The 14,191-nt window shown below is 36.7% G+C and overlaps 1 protein-coding gene across 3 annotated transcripts in view; it reads left to right on the top strand.

Moving 5' to 3' along the window:
- The window catches only part of LOC117295456 (neuronal acetylcholine receptor subunit alpha-4-like), a 52,845-nt gene that overhangs the window by 24,971 nt on the left and 13,683 nt on the right, over positions 1 to 14,191 (top strand). The gene's annotated exons all lie outside the window — the stretch shown is intronic.

Here is a 14,191-nt window from a genome sequence, read left to right as displayed (position 1 = left end):
CGAAACACTCACGCAGGTGATGTAAAAAGCACTGGGCAGAGTCAATATGTTTTCATTAGTTTAAAGGTACACTACAATATTATTATGCTGAATGGATCTAAGATTTGTTGCAGATATGACAAGAGCCCAATAGGCACGCACAGACCCGACGTATGTTATTAAAGGTACAGGACACTATTGGTAAATACTCAAAATAATGGTTAGCGTAAGAACTTGCTTGGTAACGAGCAATGGAGAGCTGTTGGTAGTATAAAACTTTGTGAGAAACGGCTCCCTCTGAAGTAACGTAGTTTTTTCAAAAGATGTAATTTCTCACTCAAGACTTAAGCTGAAGCCTTTTATTATGCATCTGAAAGCATACAAAGTAATGCAACAAGGGTGTTTTTCTTTCACTATTCTCTTGCAAATTAGATGACCAATTGAGCCCAAATTCTCACAGGTTTGTTATTTTATGCATTTGTTGGGATACACCAAGTGAGAATATGGTATTTGACAAATACCTTACGTGTCCAGTGCCTTATACAATTTCAAAGACAGAGAACTGACAAGGACTGCGTGTGTATTATTGTTTCTGCCTGGTCTCTAAGTGGCGTTACCGCACGAACAAGCGACATTGCCTCCATGTCATTACAACACACAACCGCACGCAATTGACTTGTGGATTAAATTAAATAAAAATCAAATTTCACTTAAGATAATTAATATTAGCCAAGCTGGTTCCGTCTGATCTTCAGCGACCAGAGCCACGGCGCGCGGATTAATTAACATACCAATCAGGAGTTGCTTAATTATCATAATATACAAGTATTATAGATTGAACTACGGTTGAGAGCCTTTTAACGTTATGCCCTTTGTAAAAATGACCCTATAAATGACATTCAACATGCATGTCAGATCATGCGATAGGATTTCATCATGACATGTCATCAAAACACAGTTGAAAACGAGTTGTGGAATATAATATTGTTACTGGTTGCTGCACCACCAATACAGTTTCCTCTTTTTGTACAATGAGGTAGATATATGTTTGGTAATCACTCTTAAATTTTATGGAAATAAAAACTGTTGGTAAACAGCCTACAGCAGCTTTCGATGAGATCAAGCATTTTGAGAAAAATGATTTCACTTTAATGTGGTTATGTAAAAGGGGATCAGTTGTTATCCCCCCAAATTATGAATCTGAGAAACTTTACGTTCATTAATTTCGTAGTTTGGGGTATTATATTGTGGTATCATCTTTATTTTGATGAAATATTCTTGAGTATTTTTTACAGTTGACTTTTACGTTTGTCAACGAAATCTTATTCAAATAAAATCAAAGTAAGTTGTAAATATCCATTCATCAAACATTTACTAGAACTGTACCAGATGGGTTGAGGCCATCGTGCATTTTCTTTACCGGTCATAATAATTTGACCAGTTGATAAAAGCGATCATCAGTCAGGAACAAGCAATAAAACTTCGATTCCTCGCTGAAATATTTGTTATTTCCCAGTGGAGAAATAAAGACACTAGAGGAGTTTCAGCTCAGATGGAAGTGAGAATGGCAATTATTTGAAACATCCTGTGGTTTTCTTGGAGAGCGGGAGGGGCAGGAAAGGAAGGGTTTTTTTGTAGGAGAAACGAAAGTATCTTGTGGTTAGATGTATGGATTCAATTTATGCATCGGGAGGTTTTGCCATCAAGTTTCGCCAGAGGAATGTTGGCAATGTAAGAATCCGAAGACATGATATTAATATTAATGTCCTTGAACTTATGGAATGAGTCAGCATTGTGTATGAGTGTCTCCCTGACACCATGTTTACATTTATTTTGGAGCACTGTTTTCTCGTTCAAGCACATGAGCAATTGTTGGAACTGCTCACATTTTTGCCTCTCTCGAATTTTCTATAGCAACATAGAGCACTCTAATTCAAAGTCTGGGCTTTAATACACTGTTCATTCATTTCAAATAAAGGTTTGGGAAACTGTCAAATCTGCAGCAATTCTGCTTTCTTTGACTCAAGATTCACACGTACAAATCTATTCAGTGACATTAGTTGAACATGCCAAGTGAGTTACTCAATTAATTGAAAAGCCACCCGAAATACTGTTTTTCCGTAATGCAATCATAGTATACGTTTTGCATGGTTTTGTTGTACCCAGTACATTAAATTATCTTAGGGTTTGTTTTACTATTAGTGAACTCTGACTACGTACTTTGTGGTGAATTCTCATTAGTCATAGAACTGTGTCAACTGCAAAAGGTGACACATGTCATCATTGATTACTTGACTTACAGTGTTGGGCGTCTCTCGAATTACTCACTTCGTAGAGAGCAGACCAACCCGTGCAACTTGTATCGTTATATGAATTAAAGACTAGAAGTTTATGGAAGGCCCATTTTGACTGGTGTTGTATACATGTTAACGTTTGTAGATGATTATTATCGGCATTATACCAGCGGTAAAGGAATCCATTGCATTACTTTAGAAATTAGTGACTGCTTGATGAGATTAGCAGTATCCCAGAAATGTGTTGGCATGTCAATCAGCAACACGGCAGCCATTTTGCTTATATAGACCCTTAACACCCAACAGCCGTCGATGACCATTATGGGAAGAAAGGAATCCGAGGTTTTACCAAGTTCACGATGACAGCTGGTTAGTTTGTCGTGGGGAGTTCACCACGATTAGGGGGAGAGGCAGTTATTTCCCGCGCGTACACTGCAAGACCAATCAACCACGATCAATCGTAAACGTGTACTTTCTCAGAACTAAAGGAGAATTCTTTGACAGGATGCTCTCATCGCCGCTACGGTTTGTAGCTTTGTATGCACCATCGATGTTACAATGGTACGCTAGTTACGCTACACCGAGACTAAACGATGACTTTTCCTTACGTTGGCCATTTTGTTCTCTTCCTCTCGCGCCTGACTTGTCAGAGAGGATTATAATTGAAACGCGCAACCGCGGAACCTTTGGCCTTTACGCAACCTCTCGCTGTCAGACCTTTCCTGTCACGTGATTGTTGTCATCACCTGTGTGGGATGTGTACATGGGAGAAATTATTACCGGTACGTGTGGCTGAAGTGTGACACCACACAATATTACAGTCACATATTCATTAAAAATTAAACCGTCCATTAGCTTGGTCAATAACATGCGGCTGTATTTGTCATAATGATACAGTGATGTGAATATTACCTCTGGAAAACCCGAATACGTGGCAAATATTCAGTCCAAAGAAATTGTCAAATGCTTGTTGTCGTGGATGACGTCACTTTTCTGAAAAAGACCACTAAACTAAATGAATTTTATAAGGAAGAACAATTGTTTGCCTCATCATTGAAAACATTTATTGAGAAAAAAATGTGTCTACACAAAGGGTTAAACTCTCCAAATTTCCATTTGATGTAAAACATAGAAAAGGTACAAAAAATTAGTTTTTAGGTTTTTTTCGAAGCTCGCTGGCAGCGGCCATATTGATTATGTAACATACGCAAGAAATCACAGCAGGTCAAATATCCACGTGTTCAAAAATAATAATTGTGAAGACATTACGATGACATGCCAAAGGCTGTTGAACTGATCCTACCATTAAACAAAATTCAGATCTCACAATTGGTGCTCTTAAAAACAAGGAATAGGCTGATGTGTACTCAATGATAGCTGAAACGAATTAAATGACTACAGATAGGCATAAGCCCCCAACACAAGATAATGCATAGACTTGAGAAGTTCAAAGAGACCGCAGATAATTTCATTTATTTCGCCTCATTTTTTTATAACTTCTTATTAAAATCACATCCCAAGGCAAAGTAACACTAACAGTTCAATTTACAAGGTAGAGACATGGCATCACACAATATAACAACTATAGGCACAGAATGGGCGAAACTGTTACTCCATTCACGTATACAAACGTACATAAATTGCAAATATCCTCTTCAAACACGTTGCCTTGGATCGGTCGAGTTGGTCTTTGAAAAGCGTTTGAAACCGTTTGTTATAAAGTGCATATGGTTTGATAGATAATTTAAAAGTAGAATATAATGATCCACACAAACATGCCTCGAAACTGCAAGGTTTTCCTTTTACGTTGCGAAGATACACGGTCGGCCATTTATAATGGGAGTCAAAAATTTGACTCCCATAAATGGCCGACCGTATTTGCAATTTCGAGTGATACTTGTGTGGATCATTATATTCTACTTTTAAAATATTTTTCTAACCATATGCATTTTATAACAAACGGCTTCAAACGCTTTTCAAAGACCAACTCGACCGATCCAAGGCAACGTGTTCCTTAAACATGTCCGACTTTAATATGACATCCAGGCTACCGGGTCACAGCCTCCCGTAAACCCGAGGTGCGCATTTGGGATGTAGTACCGGTAGTAGATAGCAATGGGTGTAATCAGCACACAGGGTTCACCAGCGAGTGCTTTATAGTTCATAATACACAATTCAAAACCTACTCTTTTAAACATCCAGACAAGAGTTGCCGCTGCTGCATATAGTTGTGTTACTTGTGCTGTTTCTTGCCCATGGCGGGCTACCCTGATAAGGGTGTATGATCAATATATCGCTATTTGTTATCTCGATCCTATAAACATGTTGGAAAATAGTATACATGTAGCTCTCTGAGTAGTAGTGAATTAAAGAGTAGTACAACATGAATTGTGTGTATGTTATAAACAAATACTAATTTATATAGTAATATAGTTACAAATGAAATAATTATAAGCAAACAATATAATATATTAAAATATTTTCTTAAATAGAAACTTTGATTGGCTGGTATTTTCCCGCTTCTTTCTGGATCCTTCCCTTAATCCCTTAATCAATATTTATTCTGCTCTTAAAGGGTATATGTACTTTTTCTTATCAAAAAACACAATGTCCACAGATTTACATTAAACTTACACAGTTTGAAGATTATGGTAGTAGAAAGCTTCCCTTGAAATATTACTTACTGAGGTGATGTGGTTTTTGAGAAATGGGTAAAAGTGATAATTTTCGTCCCAGTTTTAGCATGTAAAATCGTATTAACCAGTTATGCTTATGGGATTTTACATACTAAAATAACTTTGGTCTCATGAGACCAACATTATTTTGTGACTTGTTTTACTCATTTCTCAATTACTACACAACCTTAGTTAGCATTATTTGAAGGGAAGTTTCCACTATCATTATCTTCAAACCCTGTAAGTTAAATGTAAATCTGTGGACATTTTGAAAAAGTACCCGAATCCTTAAACATTCCCCCTTTTGGTGACGTCACACGATTGCACTAAATTGTTAATGAATTGTGCCTGAATTAGTACATTCACTTTCGAAACCTTTATAAACATTCCCAGCTTGTATACTATGACAAACCAATCGTTTATCTCATCTTTGTTTTTAGTGTGTAGGGATGATTGTTTCCTTCTGATAGTTTCTGTTGTGCTGATTTAAAAAAAAAAAATTATTAGCCTACATTTAATAATTGAATAATATGTCAATAATAATTTCTCCAACTGTGACAAGTTTTCGTTCAATGAGCTCCAAGAATCTTTTGCAACGTATGTGTAATAAGTGTTCAAGTTTTCGATATATTTTATCAGTAGTTTTTTTCAAAGGGTTACGATTGATCCTGCTAAGCACACAAAGTTGCTAAGCATGAAAATTCTTCCTTGATAAAAACAGGATTACCGAACAAATTCCCGTTGTTGCAATTATGCAAATATTGCTTGTTACTGGTTTTCAGCTGTTGTTTGCTTATCTCGAAAATCACTTTGAAATTTGGTTGGTAACCCTGTTTTTGTCAAGGAAGAAATATCATGCTAAGCAAATTTCTGTGCTTAGCAGCTCTATGAAATTGGGCCCAGATTGCTGAGCACGGCATGATGTCATAATACAAATCAAGACAATGTAATATTGACAACTCATCTTAAGATGGCTCTTAGTACTTCGTGAAATCAACCCCTGATTTACAAATCAAGTAATAATTTGTTTCAATTATAAATTCAGTATTATAATTGTATCAGAATATCATGAAATGAAGAACAAGAAGTGCCACCTATACCCATCAAACGAAAACCCACCAAAAGAAAACCCCCCACTTACAATGTAGGCCTACGTGTCTCTATGCTAAACGCTAATACATGTACTTCTAAGATTTAACCATCCCTATACCGTCCTAATGCATCCTCCAAGCTATAAAATCCCAACCCCAGTCTAATAAACCAGAAGAGACGGTAAGCTGTCATTTCAAATTAATCTACAGTGGTTAAATAAAGCCAGCGAAAGCCTCCAGCAACAAAAAAAGAAAACCATTGCAGCATTTCATCGTTCAAGGGAACTGTGCATTGGAATCCGAAACATTCAGCGCAGTGATTTTTTTTTCTCTCCTTTTTTTTTTTTACAAAACATCTCTAATCGAAAAAATGTTCAAGGCATCATAAAATTCTTACTGAGTTTTAAGGAAGTGACTTTGTTTATTTGGAATTGAACTGACAGCCCGTTAATACGCATTAACGCCACTGGATGACACTACAGGTATCACCTTTGTGGATGTACGATGTCTACCTTTTTCTTCACGTTCAGCAATTAAAAAAAGAAGACGACACATCTGTGCGAGCATATCTGCATACATTAACCTTCACGTGCTCCCCTAGTGACATGCATTTAGTGTCAAGTGTACACGTTTCAAGAAATTGCACATTAATAATGTTAATGTTAAGTAGTGTACCAATTTGTTTTAAGTACACAAATCTACTGGTGTATAGCAAGCTGGTTTGTCCTTTCTTTTGATTGAATGCACCACTATTGGTAATTGCTCAAAATAATTATCATCACAATAACTTACTTGGTAACGAGCAATGGAGCGCTGTTGATAGCAGACCGTTGTGAGAAACGGCTCCCTCTGAAGTAACGTGGTTTTTGAGAAAGAAGTAATATCTCAATAAAATATTTGAATTGAATTCGATACCTCAGCTGAGGTCTCGAATTCAAGCTTCTGAAAGCTTTTTTTCTTTCATTATTCTCTCGCAACTTCAACGACCAATTGAGCTCAAATTTTGACAGGTTTGTTATTTTATGCATATGTTGAGACACACCAAAGAAGACAATCATCAAACGTGTCCAGTTTCTTTAAGTGCACAATAGTAGTGTATGGCACACTGTGTTGCTTTGCTATGTGATTATCATGCATTTAGGTGTACTTAGTTGAAACAACTGAATCCGTAACGACGAGGTTCTGGGAAACCGCATTTAACTTAAAAACAAGTGAGTTAATTAGAATTTAAATTGCAAACGTGATGCATTGACTTCAGATGTAATTAAGTATGAACTCTTTAGTGCTGTTGGCTGGTACGCGGTGCTTCTTGCGTTTGACTCCCTATAGACAATCTCCCACGTTGTTATTCGCAGGATTGGGCCCATTCGCTTCGTTGAGTTTCTAGTGCACCTGTTTTCTAGTGAGCTGAGTGGGGAAATAATCAAGCAGAGCTTCTGGTGTTGTTTTTTGCGTAAAATTGCATTTACGAATTTACATTGATTGAATTATTGTGGACACTCGTGTCAGAAACACGGGTGCGAGTGAAACATTTTATGCTTGGTACAATTTCTGTACAGAGGAGATGAGCTAGCTTACATGCTTCTAATCAATTACTGAAAATTTACAATCTGCAATTTCTGAAATTACATTTTGTTGAGCTATCTTTGTAACCCCGCGCGTGTGAATGGTGTATAGATGTGAATTGGATAACACATCACTGGTACGTGTAGGTGTAGAAAGATATCACGTCCACTAACACGATGTGATTGCGGTTCGGTGATAAGTTACACATGGCTTAGGGCCTAATCCGCGCCGATCGATTCTACGTATGGCAAACAATTACCATCCACACACAACTCAAGGTTGAAATTAGACCTTAAACAATGGTTAAAGAGCTGTGGTTCAATCATTATTAGCACGGTCTTTAATGGATTCGCTTACCTCAAAACACGAAAGGGCAAGATCATTATACACGCGTAAGTATTTATAATGGTTTATACCGTGTTTATAGTAAATCAGAATGGGCTGTTGCGCGTGAGTGTAACTGTATAAAAATAATATGCACTTTCACATTGTACTGATTTCTAAATGCGGATTTCATTTTTTTTTTTAAGAAGTTTTTTAGTAAGTTGGCGGACTGTGTGTTGGTGTTGGATCATATTTGGATCATTTTAGCTGTATCGTTTACATACATAATGTTAAGTATTTACATTGATTATAATACGCACATATTCCAGAGCTCTCGTGGTAAGCTTCTTTAAGAATAGGGCAAGTGTTACCAAGATTGACAATACTGTGTTTCTGGAAGACATCATATTCCGAAATTGTTTTTATTATACCGGTAGGAAACCCTTACTTCCTTACGGGTAATAATAATTGTACACGTTTAGAGCTTATCGATCGAGCACACTTTATCTTCAGATTTTCGTACAAAATATTTCAGTCGTAAATTCTCCAACCTTCAAAATCAATACCACATTCATTTGGTCATTCATTTTCCTCGCCTTGCATGAAATATGAACATGTTTTGAAACAAAAACTTGCAGTGTTTTGTTTTAACCCTATAATGATTGTCAAATGTCCATATTGTGTATTTCATTAACTTATATATAAATAACTAATATATTAACTATGAGTTTTGTTTCTTATTAAATGGCTTAAATTTAAACATGGGTCACCACTTAGATTCAGTAAAAGGTCAAACTTGTCAGTGAAAACACAAAAAGGTGGACTTATATAAACATCAAGGGCATCATAATGTTGTTTATGTTGCGTGTCTTTTACTCTACATTAGAACACGTATACTTGTATTTAGGATATTCAAGTAGGATATTCTTTAAGATTTTTTAGCCATTCCCTGACGAATCTGCTTGGAGTTATTTCCATTTGTTCCGTGCTCCTCCACGCCGCGGATTAACTGTTATAAATATGCCTTTCGGGTAAGAAAGAAGCAAATCCGCTTTAGGAGTGTTTGCAATCAATGCAGTAGTCTGCGACACTCTCAAAATCAAATGCATCTCCTGTATGTGTATAACACGCCTTCGTTGATTTAAGACGGCGAATGGACATCTTGATTAAAAGATGGAGATTTCTCCACGTCCCAAAAATGTGCCATCGCCATTTGCGGTAAATATTTGCTGGAAACTGACACTCAAACAATGATGCATTGGTGAAGACCCGGGATTGGTCTTAAAGTCTTCATTGCCCCCCTTTAATTTAGGAAAAATACCGAGTCCTAAATTTCAGCGACGACCCTCAGTGGAAGAGGGAAGTAGACAAAACGAAGTAGATCAACCCTTCAGTGTTTTGGGCGCGTACAAATTACACGAAAAAATGGTCAAACAGATATATAGGCATGTGATTCGGTAATTAAATTTCTGCCAAAGCATTGGGTCGAGGAGTGCAATTATAGCGCTGTGGCCATGTCACGCGGGCATGTAAGCAAGTGAACGACAGGTTGCGACTATTAAGGACTTGATTAAGAAACATGTCCGAAATGAAACTAATCATGTAATCCCTGCATGTACTTTCCAGCTACGTTTTTTTATATAATGTATTCACTGTGAAACATATTTGGATAAATGAGCTACATATTAAATTTGTGGCAGGTTTTTTTGTCGGGGGCTGGTTGCACGTTAAAAGCACATTACGGGTAAACGCTTAATTCATTTTTCATTGCAGATTACTGAAGTCGCAATAGTGCAAGTATGTGATGCATACTGAGTGCTTGCTGAGGTGCTGTTGACAATCACAGTTGAAATATTAAAACAATTACCAACGATATTTTAAAACCTCTCAGTAGGCCTACATCTGTAGGGTAAAATACAAAACGCGTCTCTAGCATATAATTAATGCTAACAAGAAACAATGCGAGAAACTGACAAATGAAACAGACACAAAATATGAAAATAATGTTTAAAATGAACTTGGATTGTGGAAGGGTTGACCAAATGGGCTGGAAAAGTCAATTCCAAGTTGCCCAACAATCGCGTGTTTATTTTTTAATATTATCATTATTTATAAAAGAAAAAACAAAAGTCTGTAATTATATGGAGAGAGCAAACCATGTTTTAAGAATGAATCATGTTTTTTTATTTATTTATGCTTATACTTTTCAAATTTAACTATGATTCTATTCCAATGCAAGGCGTAACATCCTAAAACCTTCATTTTACGTGATGTTCGATCCTTTCATGAAAATCTCGCTTTATTATTATATATATATTTTTTTATGATACCCAGGTTTGAGTGAATGTAACTTTTACAATTCAATATTTTACACTCCCTTAAACATTCAGCATACGGATGGATTTAATTTAGTAATGATTAAGGTTAATTCTATGATTACTTATATCAAAAGATTATGATTCAAAGTAACACCATATGCAACATTGGTACATATACATATGATTTGTATGCACAAATTAATGTGTCTTTTACAATATTGCGTGTTCAATTTGAAACATAATTACATCGGCCAATTTCCAATATAATTTAATGGTAGCCACATGTGTGTACCAATTGATGTGCAGTGAAATTTGTTGGCACACATGCATTGCCTGAAATGTTGGTTAGTATGTGCCTTAGTCTACATACAAAAAATGATGGACGAAATATGTAGTGATCACCATATTTTTGAAATTGTTGACAGAACCATTAAAGCTATGAAGTCATACACACTGCATGTAACAACTATATATTAATTTGAATTTGATCGGGTAAAAATGAGCATAGGTTTGAGGGGCTTGGGGCAACCATCCCTGTAGGCCTCTGTATATGTACGTGTGTGTTACGCCAGACATGATATTATTCTTATTTTAGCCTGATTTCCGATTTTTGTTTGCTCTTTGAAACATCTGAACAAATTGTGATCAAGTAACCTGAAAGGTATATTAAAGCCTTGACCATGTGTTCACATGTAGGTAAGCCATTGTACTTGACAATGTTAATATTTGTTTGCCAAAGACCAATATCATACCTGGTTTACGCACACAAAAAAAGGATGAACGTAAATGACGAAGTTACAACATTTTGATTCAGATTTTATGATGCTACAGATCCTAAGCTAATCATAAACACTTAGTAAATAACATTGAAGAAGAAAGTAAAAGGAGATGCGAAAAACAAGAAGATATTTTTTGCCAATATGAATATGATTGGGGGAAATACGAGCCGATATTTGTAGGCTCGGAGCAGCCATGGTACTGGTATGTCTACAATGTCGCCTGCCCGCCGCCTGCACGCTATACGATACTACCGCGCCATGTACTCAACCATCTTCACATGATATCGCCATGCCTGTACAGCTTCATCATTAAAGACTGAATAATGCAGGCTCGTTTGTTGTGTATAGTCTTTTACTCCCAGCGAAACATGATAACCGTGCTTCGAGCAGAGTTGTTTCAGTAGAATAAACTGCATTGGTTTTCTTATAGGCTGTGGCAAATTTACGAAATTTCAACTCGATTAGTATGCTGTTGGCATAACGACTGCATCGCCCACGTTGTGTTCACGTATCTTGCGCTCACGCAGTATACATGAAGTAAATTATTGTATCAGAAGTTAAAGAATCACAAAAGACTCCTGTAATTCACGTCGGCTTTCAATGGATTGGTAGAGTGGAGATTGCCAAAAGCATTAAGGAAGTCATCACTTTAGTCAGCCTCCCACACATTCGCAAACGTTTACGTCACAATTGTGTAGATTTATGTACTGAATAATATTTGCATTGATGTGTCTCTTGGATAGAAAAGGGCGTGAAAAGCTAGACTTGTAATAGTTGCTACGCAGCATCTTTAATCTTATACACATCCTAAAAGGAGAACCTATATGATCAAAGCGTACACGAGTTAACGCCCAATTATGTGCAAGTCAAGTAAATTGTTAACAAGGTGCCTTGTTGGATACACGCAGTCGAGTTGAAAGAAGATATGCCCGTCGTCTTCTCCTAGTAGTGGATCTGACCATCAGACAACCAGCTTAAAGATCACGACGTTTAAAGTACATTCAAAGACCAAGGTCGACTTGGAAGAGTCTATATTACTAAACTTGTCATAGCAGTCGGTTTAAAGCTCACATACTTTTTGTTTTCATCTGAGTATGTGAGGAAAATCTTAAAGGTCACGACGTTTAAAGTGCAATTAAAGAGCAAGGTCGACTTGGAAGAGTCTATAATACTAGACTTGTCATATATATTAGCACTCGGTTCCAAGCTCCAAAGACCTTTTTTCTGTTTCCTTCGGGTTGAAACCATTCAGCTGAACCTTATGGGGAAAATGTTAAAGATCACGACGTTTAGATTGCAATTAAAGAGCAAGGTCGACTTGAAAGTGTCTATAATACACTAGACTTGTCATATATCATAGCAGTCGGTTCCAAGCTCCAATAACCCTTTTCTGTTTCCTTCGGGTTGAAACCATTCATTTGAACCTGATGGGGAACTCTTAAAGATCATGACGTTTAAAGTGCAATTAAAGAGCAAGGTCGACTTGAAAGAGTCTATAATATACTAGACTTGTCATATCTCATAGCAGTCGGTTCCAAGCTCCAAATAACCTTTTTCTGTTGCCTTCGGGTTAAAACCATTCAGCTGAACCTGATGGGGAAAATCTTAAATATCACGAAGTTTAAAGTGCAATTAAAGAGCAAGGTCGACTTGGAAGAGTCTATATAGACTTGTCATACATCATAGCAGTCGGTTCGCAGCCCACAGACGTATTTTCGGGTTGAAATCATTCATCTAAATCTGATGGAGAAAATCTGGTTTGATTCAGTGAATTATAGAATATCAAGGTTCGGCTAGGTTCAGATCGATAAACCTTTGTGAACATTCCTCCATTACGGATTGTTGCCTACCGTCGTTTGAAATTGAAACAAACTGCATGCATTGTACAGGCTAAACTGCACATGTGCAGGTATGTACACATTAGTCATTATTGACAGTGTTTTTGTTTATTCAGCTTCTATTTACCCCCACAAGAATTGGTTTAATTTCAATGAACGGTTTTGAGGGGCTCTTTGGAACAATGTAGGATAGAGAGATTGTGTTCGTTCTTTAGTTGTCTTGGATAAATGAAACGAGAAGTATACTGAAGTATACCTTTATCAAATTCGGTGGCGAATTTTGCAAACGCCAATACGTATAGTTTGATTCAGTTCGTGTTAGTTAGTGCTGCATATATATACCATTTTACGCTTATAGTGTAGTAATGTTACTGATATCCCCTCATGTCAAACCTATTGCGGCATACTGATCAATTTCTAAATACATGTAACTGGTATCTGTACATAATGTATATACACCATGCTATTTGATCTGATCGTACACCCTTATGTCTGCTCTGATATAATCAAGTCAAATGTTGATGTTGTTTTTCATAGATTTAAAGTTCATGTTTTTATCATGCAAACCATCTGAAGGTGGATCTTGTAAAATATTAACATCGCAAACAATTTCTATATACTTTACAGTCCAGTACATAGACCTTATCGCAAATACCAATGCGCAAGCGCAGACTGTTGAATGGGGTGCACTGTTGGATTTATATGGATCAAATTTGGATACCAGCAAGACCACAATGCACCTAATTCCAAGCTTTACGCGCGCGCCCCGGTATTTGCGAAAAGGTCTATGTGGCATAGATAAACCAACCCTGGATACATTGTATGCAATAATCAGATACTCTTACTGAAAGAAAAGCTGTTGTTAACACACAATGCATTTATATTTCATTCGGCTAGCCGAGCACCAAGTAATTGATTTTAATATTTGGTTTTGTATCTATAACCATGCGCTCTAAGAATTACTGCCACACAATCTGTTTCCTGACCATGTGAATCCTCATGGTCACCACACAGTCGGACACCAAGGACAGACTAAATGGTGCCTCAGAGATTCCAATATATATATATATTAATCAGTTCATTGTGACGTTTGTTGAAAAAAAAATGTTGATATGTAGATAGATAATATTGTTGGATAGTTTTGTTTAGGCCTTGGTCCAGTGTACATGACCCGTTTCGGATTGTCTGTTGAGTGTTTATCGAGCTCTGATTGTTAGCAAGCTGCTATTTATTTTAATTCTTCGGACACAAAAAGCAAAACAATAAAACAAGCACAGGCCGTCCAAGGAAGGGCAAAAGTTTAAAAAAATGTCATAAAAAAAGATAT

This window comes from Asterias rubens, chromosome 10 (assembly GCF_902459465.1).
Source record: "Asterias rubens chromosome 10, eAstRub1.3, whole genome shotgun sequence".
NCBI lineage: Eukaryota > Metazoa > Echinodermata > Asteroidea > Forcipulatida > Asteriidae > Asterias > Asterias rubens.
The sequence above is the reverse complement of the archived record's forward strand: the minus strand, read 5'-3'. Positions and strand labels throughout refer to the sequence as shown.